This window comes from Thermobia domestica, chromosome 8 (genome assembly GCF_964235325.1).
Source record: "Thermobia domestica chromosome 8, izTheDome1.hap1.1, whole genome shotgun sequence".
NCBI lineage: Eukaryota > Metazoa > Arthropoda > Insecta > Zygentoma > Lepismatidae > Thermobia > Thermobia domestica.
In genome coordinates, this window is record NC_137461.1 from 156,863,344 (window position 1) to 156,877,839 (window position 14,496).

Below are 14,496 nucleotides of genomic sequence, written 5' to 3' on the forward strand. Positions count from 1 at the left end.
ATTTTGCGATAATACATATAGTATCAATATTAAAAGTACCCTGCAAAATCATTACCAAATTATATTCTTACAATAAGACAGTTATAGATATGAGACAGTAATTTTGAACTTGAGTGTACATGCGTGGAATTAAAATAAATGTTGACGTATTATGTTAGTAGGAATGTCATAGTCAAGTTTTACATTACATACTTTACTTACTGTTCATATTCTTAAGATATGAAATATTTTTTGCATTAAACAGTCCTTGCGAGAAAAATCCGTTGGACTTTGGCTTACATGTTAGTATGATATATAAAACGTTAAATTTAAACCGTGTCTTCTCCCTTTCCTCTGTCCATTTTCAACCACTCACAAGACACTAACTTAGAAGTGTGATTTGCTTTGATTGCACCTGCATAGCAGTTCTTTGATTCATCCCATCGTAACAATTACATCAGGAGTCGACGGTGTTTTAGTTTTCAGAATACCTGAACAGCTCAGGGAGTGGTGAGGAACGCATTACAAACGCGTGTGCAAGCATACATGAAAGCACTTCGAACAGATGATGGATGTATGGGGGAAAGAAAGATTAGCTCTGACAACTTAATGAAATGGAAACACATCGAACACAACCTTCAATCGGGAGAAATGTGTATTATGTGACTGATGTGAAAGCCCAAAATACCAGTCATAAATTTGTTACAATAAGTGATAAAACAAAAATAAACACAACATAGAATTTCTGAGAAAATTTTAAACGAGAACAAAGTATGGCAACAAATTGTTTTCATTTAAGAAAATGAAAATGAATTGAAAAGGACGGGTTTCAAGATGGCGACCATCGACATTACATGTCCTATAAAATTTTGTCCAGCTGTACTACTAATGTAATCTTGGTTTTTATTTGAGTGTTTCGCACTTTTGGACCACCCTGTATTGTAGTGTCCACGGTTTTGGGAAAATAATTAGAACATGATTATTTATTATAAGAAATCTAAATGAGTTCTCGCAAGTGGCGCACAGTATCGGCTGTGTGTTAAAATGACTAGTCTTGTTTCGTTTAGTAGTTGACTGCTGACGACATCATGAATCTTCGTTTGTTTTATCTTTCATTTCTGCATTGTTTGCACTAAGATCAGTTTTGTCATTGAGAGATAAATCCTACGTTTATATAAATTAATAGGCGAATACCCGTTCTTCACTTTCATTTTGGACATAAAGAACTGAATTTGGATTTAAACTGCATCGGAAGTGTCTTTGTTCATCTCAGCAAACTCAAAAATTTCATGGATTCGACACTAGTATCGGTCAATTTAATCACTTTTATATATTTTCCCCCTTCCCTTTCCCCAAGTTGCGAAGCTGAATATAGATTTCAACGGCATCGGAAGTGTCACTGTTCAGCTCAGCGAACCCAAAAACTATGGATTCGGAACTAATTTGGTCATTTTCGATCATTTTTAAATATCTCCTCCTTTCCCCTCCCCGACGTTGTATCGTCAAAGTGAAATGATAAAAACTATCCCAGGCGTGAACAGCATCTACTTGTATATTCAATACTTGATCGAGATCGGTTGAGTGGTTCAAGAGTTTATGAATTCATATAATCACTTTCATTTTCATATACATAGATTTCTTTTGCTTTTGATATCAATATTTGAAGAGTCAAAGATTTCACTCTTCGTAATAGTCTGAAATCTAATAACTATGTTATGAAATGTTGAAAACATAACCTTACAAGTACAATAAAATAAAATAAATTCGGTTTCCGTGTCTGTTTCGAAATTTAAAGTGTAGGGTTGCCACGAATTTATCTTAAAATAGTTTTTGAATTACATTTTAAAAATCGATGGGACAAAGAAATCGCTACGAATTTTCGTCTAGTTTTATAGTGTTAAAGAGTATTTTACATCAGTATTTCTGCATATCTGATACTAATTATAGATTAACTTGCACTAAGACTTCTCAAGAAGAAGTTATCACTACTTTCAACAATTAATATGTGACAGAAATATACTATAGCTAGAATAGTCTTTAGCTGCTAAGCAGACCCGTGTTGGGATACTAAAGAGGACGGTGGACAAGTGTACTAAAAGGGCGCCCATACAAACACGTATATATAACGTAAATAGCTAAACTGTAAAAACTTTGAACTTATCTTTGCTAGAGAAAGTCCTACTTCTTTAGTTCCCATAATGCCATAATAAATTTTTTCTCAAATAAAATAAAGCTAAATATATCAACAACTTAATATAGCTCTATGGACTATAGACACATGAAGTTCAATGCCACGTACTACTTTAATATAATAAATAAATTAAGTAGAATAAATTTCTACTTTATTTCCTATTTCTGTAAGATCCACTTTAATATTAACCTCTCATCTATGTCTCGGTCTTCGTAACACTTGTATTCCTATTTGGTTTTCCAATGAAAGCTTTGAAAGCGTCCCTAGTTTCTTCCATTTTGGCTACATGACCTGTCTATCTTAGCCTTGTAGACTTGATAAATCTAACAATGTTTGGTAAAGGGTATAAATTATGCACTTCCTCGTTATGAAGTTTCCGCCGTTCCCCATTCCCGTTCCTCTTTGTGTCCGAATATTGGTCTCAGGATCTTGTTCTCTAATACTTTCAGTCTGCGATTTTCCCTCAGAGTAAACGACAGTGTTTTGCAACCATACAGCACAACAGGCATGATTGTAGTTTTATATATTTTAAGATTCAAATTCCTCGACAGAATTCGCGACAACAAAAGATTTTTAAGTGAATAATAACACGAAATCCCTGTCTTCAGTCAACATCAAATTTCTTCGTGATTATGACTTTGATCTGTTAATAGTGATCCTAGATATTTGAAAATATCCGCTTTATCAAAAGTATTACTTGATATTTTAATGTATCCATAATTTGCGGTATTACGCTCCCGATAAACTTCCATGTATATAGTTTTCTCTACATTTACCTCTAAGCCTATATCGTAGCAGGCGTTAATTAAGGTTTCTGAATTTCTTTCTATTGTTTTACCATCCCCTATTAAATTTACATCAGCAACATACGCCATAAGCTGGTAAATATCATTCAGCTCTAGGACCTGATTGCTATCTGATTTATTTTCCTTATAGCGTACTCCAGAATAAAGTTGAATAATAATGGCGACAACGCATCTGCTAGTTTCGGGTCATTCTCAACGTGAAAGATCGTGAACAAGCATTTCCCTACTCTGATCCTACTTTGTTTTTGTTTTTTAAAAATATCTTAATTAATCTAAATAACCTTTCCGGTATTCCAAATTCTGTAAGAATGTTGTACAATGTTTTTTCTCTTAACCGAATCATAGGCCTTTCTAAAATCAATAAATAATTGATATACAGGGGTGTTGTATTCCCGCTTCTTTTCGAGTACTTGCCGAATGGTAAATATCTGATCAAGAGTTGATCATTTTCAATTAAATCTGCACGCACGGATAATCTAAAATAATTTCATATGATTATGGAGTCAATCTTGCTAGTAAAATTTGTAAGATCATTTATATGATGTTGACCGAAGAGAAATGTCTCGATAATTATTATACTCAGTTTTTTTTTTCCGCGTGAATTGGAACAATGATTGATTCTTTCTAACGCTGTTTCGCCTGTTTCCTCTTCTTTGCTAGTTTAGTGGATTCCCGGTCGAACCGTCGTTTATTCCTACATATTTTCACATGCCCCGATTTTTTTTAAATTTTTGCTGAAATTTTAATGCTATGTTTAATTTCAACCCAAATACCCTGAATACTAGTGCAATCTGAAATCAAGAATGTCTTTGACACTTCAATCTGGTATTCCTCTAATTTATTTAAATTAAAAATCTGAGTTTTCAGATATTGAATATTTCCTTTATTTAACAATAGTTTATCTGTTATTATCGCTGCTACCAGGTAGTAATCAATTGTGCTAGACTGTTTTCTTCTGTTTATTAAAACATGTTCAATTTGATTATGTGTTTTTCCGTCTGATGAAGTCCGATCATATTTATGAATATCCCGATGTGAGAATTTCGTAATCTTAACGATAGGATTTTGGATGTAGCAAAGTTCACGAGTCTTACGCCATTGTCATGACTTTATGCAGACTTTTAATCCTTATAATCAGTTTGAAAATACTCTCTCGCCCTACCTACGCATGAAAATACTCTAATAGAATTTTCATATGGTATTACGGGAGTTGGTCAAATACTCTTCGATTTGTTCGTAAAAGCTTTCTCTTGTATCGTTATCCTAATTTTCTGTTAGGGCATGCGAATTTGAATTAATAATATCACACCACCAACCCTTAAGAGAATTAAAAGAAAGTCTATCATTAGCAAATTCAACCCATGTAATTGTTGATATTATTCATTTTGAACGAAAAACAATGCTCCTAGTTGGCACTTTTAGTTCCTTCCCCGTAAAAGAACCGGATTTGACACACTCCATTTCTTTTCCACCTAACTTCCTGAACTCCTACTAGGTCCGTCATCTATTTCTGTAACTCACTCGTTACGGATTTCAACGCACCTGTCCCATAAAGAATTTTTACATTCCATGTTCCAAATCTCATGTTCATTTTTCTTTGCTGATTCGTGCCAAGTTATCAGTCCTGATCCGGGCTTCTGTGAATGTTTCTGAACAAGTGCCTTTTCTTTACAGGATGAGGTTGTTAGCCTCACCTAAACCCCTAAGCTGGAAGACCACCTCTTATCGTCTGCCTGTGACTGCTTATTCAGTATATTCGCAGCTAACCTCTATATCTAGAGGCCTTCTCCTCGATACGCAACTTGAGGAAGCTCTGTGCCGTCGTGACAGGAAGATCACATTTCACGAAAATTAATATAGCTATATTTTAGAAATACAATAGACACTAATTATCCGAATCCTGTTTAAAACACACAAGAACAATCAATATGCGCGGATAGCTTTGATGCTGGAAAATCCTAGTGTCAATGTAGTGTTTCATGAACGCATCATATGTTTGACTGTACGGACATATCTTCATTTTTCAAATGTATTATTTTATAGATACGTAACTTCATACATATTTTTGCAAGTCATTGTACTCTTTACCTGTTCTCCGCCAATAGCACCTGTATGAATTTATAATACAAAATCGGTATACAGAAGAATATATATATAATGTGATATTGTGCAGGACAGCTTGTATTCTTCACAGGTTCTTTATTAACAGATACTATTTGAACTTATTATACAAACCTGGTATACACAACTAAAACAACTTATCTATAATGTGGTTTCGCAGGGCACTGTATGTGAAGGGCGCACTGTACCCTTAACGGGTCCGTTACTAACAGTAACTGTATGTATTTATTATACAGAACTGTGGTATACAGAAGAATAAATAAAATTGTTCATCTTTAGTGTAGTTTCGCAAGGGAGCCTAATATAAAGGGTGCGCTACACCTTTCAAGGGTTCTTTACCAGTAAAACTCAAAGAATATATTATTAAAAACTTGTAGCTTTATTTATGCTGTGATCTTCCGGAGGGCGTACCGGCACATGTCTCGGTGTCCCGGTGGGCCAGCACGGGCCTGCTGCTTAGGCGGAGAATAATTCTTTAAATGTTCTGAATAAGAAAAAGTAAGTTTCTTTTTTCCACAGCAAAACGTATTCAAGCATACATGTGCATCATATTTTGAAAGTAGTAGTATTGGCATTGGAAGAAAATGTCTTTTATTTGTTACTTGTTAAGATCTTCAAATCTTTTAGAAACAGAACCCTGTTTTCCTCTCTACTTCCTATTGGAAACGTAGAAAAGATGAGCCATACGTATTTTAGCAGAATGTTTCCAAGTATATTTACTTTCACCCTAACGATTTCGATGGCTTCTTATCCACTACTCCTTGGTTTTGGCTCGAAGTTAACTCAACGGCAAGGACATACTTGAAAGGAAGACTGGAATTGAGTTAGCAGACAAAACATGTAAATGAAACGGTTAGTTATCAAAGCATGTTTCTACCTATGCTTAGAAAAGTCTGTTATCTGGACAATAGTATATCGTACAAATATTCGGCATCCATATGTTTACTACGAAAATTTGTACTTAGCATACATTATCCATATGATACATACGCAATTTTTCTCGCTTAGATGTTACATCGTGCAGCTGCAGGATGTCTAACATTTAACAGTCTTTCGTAAATTATATACGTATAGGCCTATATATGTTTTATGCTTATATATGCTATATGTTATATGCCTCTATCTGTGTATGAGATCCTTACTGCCTATATGAAATAGGGAGCTAGCTTTAATGCGAGGCTGAGGAATTCAGAGTTGATTGGCAGGTTCCCCACCCCGTTGCCAAGAAACGATCACTCGACGGTCCTGGGCAGGGTTGCCAGTGCGTTGTGAAAAAAGATCAGTTAATGCTCACTTAATTCAAAGAGTTTATGCAATTATGCAATCCCTATCGAAGATCTCTGTATACGTGGACACATGCAAATTAGGCTGTGATAACAAATGCTTCAGTTTTTTCTCCCTCGCTTCTTCGTCGCACTGCACTATGGCCTTCCTTATTACTTCCGTAGCTTCGCTGTGTATAGTTTGCCCTCTCTTACGCTGTAAAGCCATTGTCAAACGAGTCATAAGCAACAAAACCGCAACCACAACAGCACACAACAAATAACCAACTCACACTAACTCTTCAGAATGGCATTCATGTGACAAATTTTTAACCCTGGCAACGCTGACATATAGAAGGAGGGTAAGGGAGTATTGCAAGAGTCAGGCAGAAAGATTGTTGAAATTTTTCCCTCTTTACCTCAGCCCCCGCTGGTAAACAAGCTAGCTCCCTATAATGGGTGGAACAATTATACGGATAATATAAAACATATGTTTTCGGTTATACGTTTGTTGCAGGGTGTTATGTACAGTAAGTGGTACTTTAAGTCTAAAAACTACAGAATTCAATCTACGTTTTTACGTACTTCACATGCATTTTTCTCTGTGTATGATACGACTTCCTTCTCTAATTTTCTTTAAAAAAAAAAACCGAGGAGTTAAAATATAATGTATCAAATTTGCGAGTTTAAAATAAGTAATTTCCTGGGCGACAGTTATATTTTGATCGTACATTATATAGGCTAGGACAGTAAGGAATGCATAGATAAAATTTATTGAACAATTTCCTACGCTGCTGGAAACAGACCTCAATAAGAGATGAATTATTGTATATTTCAATTTTCCATAGTGTATTTAGAGGCTTTTTAAAGGAAAAAGCAAAAAACATTATATGTTGAGTAGAGGAAAGAGCTTTGAATGTTTATTTGGGTCGCCTGAGAACTACATCCGGACCTTATTTCATAATTTACTATTGCATGAGGGAAAAAGGGAGGGAGAAAGAGGAGAAGGAACAAAAAAGGCTGAAAAATAATCAAGCCGGTTTTGCTTCTTTGTTTTATTTTAAGTACTAAAGAATAAGAATCTGCACGTGGATCTGCAAAATTGCTTCTGGCCTTGTATTGTGTGAATTTTAAATAAATATGAGTTTTCTATAAGGAAAAGCGTAATGAGTATAAAAAAATGAGAATATATATTTTTCTTTATTCTTAAAGCACTGTACTAATCTTCACGACCTTGATCTTTAGTTTTGTGTCAGAGTTTTCTTTATTGTGACAAAAGCAGAAAGAAGGAAAGCGAATAAGAAAGTTTTCTTTCTTTTTGTAGAAATGGTGGTCTTTATTTTCAAGAGTTTTATTAAATCTATCTATCTATCTATCTATTGTGGAAGAACTCGATTTTCGAGAATAATAATTTGTATATTTTAGATTTATTGTTATGTTTATGTCTCGAAATCGTTAAGTAAGGTTATGGGAATTTAATGTTGAATATGTAAAGTTAATGCAAGCTGCACAATCTCGCTAATAGTTGTGTCAGCAATTCATTGTAAACAGTTGTGTATAAGAATGTCATCGTAACGTGTCTGGCAATGTAGGAAGGAAATGTTGACAATGTGTCTTTCCTCACATTAGCCAGATTCTAGAAATTGTACAAAACGTGAATTTGTGGGATTTTATGAATTTCATGAGATTACGGATGTACGGAGAATTGCTTAGAATCGGGAAGTCAGAACGTGTCGAGGGTTGCAGTTTTGAGTTTTGACACATGGAAGGAATTTGTCTCTCCATGTGAAAACGGTGTCGCACGTGCCACAGCAGACGGAAAAGCAGACGATGGTAGTTGGACCCCGCCAAACAAAACCACAGGACGAGAAGGTTTTGGGATGAGTTCCGAGCAATTCGGGAGGAGTTCCTGAGAGCTAGAGAGAGTTCGAGAGGATCAGTTCCTGAGTTCTTGATGATTAGTTCTGAGAGTTCCAAGATTGTTCATCGACTTTGAAGATACTTGGGTTCGAGTCTGGAGAACCAAGTTCCATTGAATTATCCACCGGATGATAGGAGAAAACAGTACGTTGTACTTCAACATATTCTAACGACGCAGAACTTCGAGGGAGATTTACATTGAGAGGCCCATTCCTCAATGCCCACTTTCATCGTCCAACAACAAGGAGCGTCAGCTTAAGGAGCAGAGTTCAACACCAGAACGACGTGGGACAGCAACAGATTTATCCAGGTATGTGTGACTCCGAGTCAGAATTCAAAGCTCAATACTTGATCGTACTATACCTTACTGGCAAATGACTCCGAATATCCGTTATAGCAAACATTCAGAAATCTCACAGTTCATACATCAGATTACAGAAATACATTGTTTTATGTTAAATGAAGTGGACGTATATTTATTTGTTTAATCCCCATACGAAAACCTCTTGCAAGTTAAGTTATAATTTACCCACTCATTCTAGATGGTGAGTGGAAGGCGCCTAGTAGCACTCATCTTTGCATCCCCAAATAGGCACTGAGTGGCTAGGTTGTCATGGTGTAGAGCTGGGATCAATCTCAGTTAGAAACAATAGTAAATTTAAATCCCTCCCTTCCCACCCATGGTGAATTATGTGCGTTTAGTAAATTTAAACTATAGTGAATTTAAAAACCCTCCCGACCCGCCCATTTTATGGTGAATAATGTTAAAATTAGTAACTAATAGAATTGTTAATGAAACCCACCCATCCCACCCTCGCTTTGATTTAGCTTAACTGTAAAACAAGTGCGACGACTGAGTTCGATTCTCGATCGAATAAAAGAAATGTGTATCAGTTATATTAAAACAACGAATTACGTTTACTAAACATAGTAATTAAATGATAGTTTGTGTTATAATATTAAGGATAATAAAAGTAACAAATACAGTAATAATATTACGAGTTTACAACAATAATATTAAGAGAAAAGAAAGTGAAATAATTTCGTTGTATTTATGTTCTGGACACACAGAACAGATGCATGTATCAGGCAGGTTGTGTTGAACGGAGGACGAGAGTCGCTCAAGCGATTAGGCACGAGTGTAGCCGAGTTGACACGAAGGTACAAGGTTACGTTGAGAGCCGCACGGAAAATTTGCTCCGTGTTGAAGCAGGCAGAATAACAGAGACGAAACAGTTGTTGTACAATACATTAAATATAACTCACATTAATCCTAGGATTAGACTATTGATTATTCAATTAGTAGTAAATAGTAAATAGTTATTACAATGTTGTCCCTAAAGAACAATCATAGGGTGCACTATCCTGTTCTTAAAGACAATGGAAAACCTGCGACGATGTTTAGTAAATCTAGGTACTATTCATTAGATTTAGGAGTTTTAAGATACTTTGCGGAATATTTTCCGACATATAACGTAACGAAAGAACAGACGTTTAGAGAGAACGTTCTGGGTCGCAGATACAAAAACTATTATATGATTGAATTCTCTGAGAAGAATTTCAGCGTTGATGATTTAGTAGAATTGGGATTCAGGAGACATTTCTTGTCCGTAATTACTGGTATTTCAGAGACAAATACATTAATACGCAACGCTATATTTTTCGCAATCAAAGATGAGCAACTAAAATACAAAATATGTGCGTTATTTACTAGCGGTGCTAGTCAAGAGCTAGTGAATACATGGCTTGATCGTTTTAGAAATAGATTTGACTGCACTCAGGCAGTAAAAATTTCAGAGTTTGTTAGTACTATAGCGTTATACGAGAAAAAAGCAAAGATCATAGTGGCAAGCGATAAATCGTTGCTCGATTTAGTAGCTTTTGCGTTGTTCTTTAAACAACGAACACCTTGGTTATTAGCCTAGAGATGGTCAGGAAAGTAGAAGAGTTTTTGTAGATATTAGTATTATTATTGGTTAGTATAGGTATGTATTATTATTGGTTGGTTAGATATATGTATAGGATAAGGATATATTATTAGTAAATTATTATGATTTAGTATTTAGTAGCGATAGTAATTTGATTAGAAGATATTTTGTGTTAGTAAATATAGGACATAAAAATATGGGTAGTTATAGTATTATTATTATTATTGGAAGAAAATCTGACTATCAATTGGTTTTATTGTAGTATGTTTTTATGGCATATAGTTTTAATATAATTTAAATAGTGACGTAGAATAAAAATAGGAAAAGACTATGGAGAAGAAAAGCAAAACAAAAAGAAAATGAAACATGAATGATTTTGTGTGATTAGTTTTGCATTAGGATTTTAGATGTAAGAGAAGGCAAGAATGAAAAAAAAACAAAAATGAATGATGCAATTGAAATAGAGTTAGTTTAGACGTAAGTTAAAATTAAGAAACCCTGTTAATTAGGCAAAACCTTTCATTAGGGGAAACTCTAATCAGGAAGGAAATCCCATTCTCTTCGAGTTAAAGTGGGTGCTTACCACACTTCGATGAGAATATTTTATTTATAATGCAACATAAGTCTTCCGTGATTGTTGAAAAGAGACACAGGAGTTGACTCGTACATCACGTGTAAAGCAGTGCAAATTTTTTTTGGTGGAGATATCCTTCATTTTTAGCTAATCCCTTAGCGTAAGATTAAAATTAAGATAGAATTAATTAGTTAATAAATCATTCGATATTCTAGGGAATTCTAGGATAGTCAGAAGAGAGAGAGAGAGATGTTAGTAGAGCATCTAATAGTAGAGATAGAATATAATTATATTCTTCTAGTATAAAAGTAAAAATAGTCTAGATTAATCGATTCAGTTGTATTAGTTAGGAAGAAAGAGGAAAAGAGTTGGATTTAGGAATGTGATTATTGAGAAGAAGGAAATTTTAGTGAAGATAGAGTTAGAAAGTAAATAATTAAAGACGTAGGACGTAAAGAAACAACCAACAGTAGATCTATAACATAGACGATAATTAATAATAAAATGTGGAGAGAGAGAAGAAGATAGAAATAATAATTAATAATAAATAATGTTAAATAAATAAATAAGAGTAAGAAGAGAGAAGTAAATATTGAATTTATAGATTTAAGCATGCATCGACGAGTAGAGATATAGATAAATATGTATGCATATATGTGCGCTAGGAGTACTCCATGAGAATATAAGAAATAGTTATAAATATAGAATATATGAATAAAGCGCAAGAAAAGAAGAAAATGGAGAAATATTATCGGGGATATGCAGAGGATTTTTCCTGCAGACGAGAAGCCCTGAACAGATATAGAACTTTTGGAGTTGGAAATAAGAAGTAGTTTTAGACTTTCTTCGATAGTAGTCCTTCTCACACGCTATAGGCCCTGTCGGCAAGTGTTAAAATAATGTAATAATGTAATAATTTAATAATTTAATGTAGAGATAAGTGTAGAATAATAAGTTAAGAAGATTAATAATAATAATAATAATAAGAGGAAGTTAACCTAGTGTAATTGTTGCGGAATGGCCATCCTAGACAATGAAAGTAGGTAAATAAATAAATAAATAAATAATAATTAAATAAATAGTCTATGGTTATGATTTAAAAGAATAATAGTCACGTCTTTGATAATGGAAAAAAAAAGAGAGAATCACGTCACGTTAATTTAATTAAATTTAGGTATGGAGAAGAATTAAATTTTTAAATTTTGAAAAACCGTCAGATTTTGTAAAACCATGTATAGATAGTTATAAATATGCTAACTGTAGCCAATTGTTGATTGAGATGATACGGCAAGTCAGGCTGCCGTATTTAACGACCAAAGCCTTCAGGATTTTTAGGAAATGGAAAATCCATCATTTTTCTGAATCACAATCAATTTTTGTATGCAGTTAACAAGAGTTAGGGTTAATAATAATTATAGGTTAAGGACAAGTAAATAGTTATAGTATTTAAATAAATATATATATTCGCGTGTAAATTTTTTTTTGGTACTTACCCATATAGTTAATCCAGTGAATAGTCCATTGTGTAATCCTGTGTAACGTCCATAACGTAATTATATCCATTAGAGTAAAGATCACATATTAATCAATAACTTTTTCACTTGTAAATATTTAATCACTTTCTAATATTTTAATTTTAATATATCACATTTTGAATACTTTAATCACGAACGGATATGCCAGGTTGGTAGAGTAATGGTCGAGTACTAGTATGAATTTTGAATGTCGGTAACACTACTGTAGTGCAAGAGATCCCGCACGCAATCCCACGAATAGAGGTCACGAATTGGAACATTTTAGTGAATTCCAATAAACATTCGACGTAGATAAAAACATTCACGTACATCGTGTGACATAGTGGTTTTGTAAAATAAAGTGTTTTAAAACTAATAGTGTAATAATCGCGACGCAATATTGGAACTTGATGTTATCCAGTCAACGGTGACGCGTGAATAGAAGGCAGGAAGTTGAATTAACCTTGACAAAGCTTGATTGAAAAACTGTTGAGCTTGCAGTTACTAGGTAGCATGAAGTGTCAGGATTTCCAATGTCCTGCTGCAGGATTTTCTTTCTGTTCAGATTAAATATCAGTGAATAAAATTTTTATGAAAATAAAACATTAATATTTTCAAGTTTTATAGTGCAAATGTGAATATGTTAATTACATATGTTCTAAATAACTATGTTACAAGTTTTGATTTTACAGTTCCATCCACAGAGAGGTGGAAAGAGACGAAGTTAAAACATAACTGATACGGCCAATAAATTCATTGGTTGGCAAGTATGGACATTCAGAGTAATGGAAGTTTTTGGTTATTTGATACTGTAAAAGCGTTGTCGCTAAGAGGAGATAACTCAAGAGTACTTGCAAATGTATGTATGCACAATCACTCTTGACAAAATGTGATGTGCAAGTAGTTCAGCAAAAACTCGCTAGATGTCGCGAGGATATACTTTGCGACATTACATTTTGAAATGTCGTATTTTATAATGTTAGAAAGTAATACAAAGATTACAATTTGAATATATATTTTTAAATAAATGTTAGGTGAAGGAAGATTAATTAATATTTATATAATTATGTTGAATAGTAATACATATATTATTTCGTTTCAAGTTGATATTTATCCTTAATATGGTGTCAGTATATATTATGTACAGGGTGTTTATAGAAAATCGCCCTCTTACGATGTCGAATTTGGTTTGCGGAGCAACCAAGTTTTTAAGGGGGGACATGTGGAAGAACTCGATTTTCGAGAATAATAATTTGTATATTTTAGATTTATTGTTATGTTTATGTCTCGAAATCGTTAAGTAAGGTTATGGGAATTTAATGTTGAATATGTAAAGTTAATGCAAGCTGCACAATCTCGCTAATAGTTGTGTCAGCAATTCATTGTAAACAGTTGTGTATAAGAATGTCATCGTAACGTGTCTGGCAATGTAGGAAGGAAATGTTGACAATGTGTCTTTCCTCACATTAGCCAGATTCTAGAAATTGTACAAAACGTGAATTTGTGGGATTTTATGAATTTCATGAGATTACGGATGTACGGAGAATTGCTTAGAATCGGGAAGTCAGAACGTGTCGAGGGTTGCAGTTTTGAGTTTTGACACATGGAAGGAATTTGTCTCTCCATGTGAAAACGGTGTCGCACGTGCCACAGCAGACGGAAAAGCAGACGATGGTAGTTGGACCCCGCCAAACAAAACCACAGGACGAGAAGGTTTTGGGATGAGTTCCGAGCAATTCGGGAGGAGTTCCTGAGAGCTAGAGAGAGTTCGAGAGGATCAGTTCCTGAGTTCTTGATGATTAGTTCTGAGAGTTCCAAGATTGTTCATCGACTTTGAAGATACTTGGGTTCGAGTCTGGAGAACCAAGTTCCATTGAATTATCCACCGGATGATAGGAGAAAACAGTACGTTGTACTTCAACATATTCTAACGACGCAGAACTTCGAGGGAGATTTACATTGAGAGGCCCATTCCTCAATGCCCACTTTCATCGTCCAACAACAAGTAGCGTCAGCTTAAGGAGCAGAGTTCAACACCAGAACGACGTGGGACAGCAACAGATTTATCCAGGTTTGTGTGACTCCGAGTCAGAATTCAAAGCTCAATACTTGATCGTACTATACCTTACTGGCAAATGACTCCGAATATCCGTTATAGCAAACATTCAGAAATCTCACAGTTCATACATCAGATTACAGAA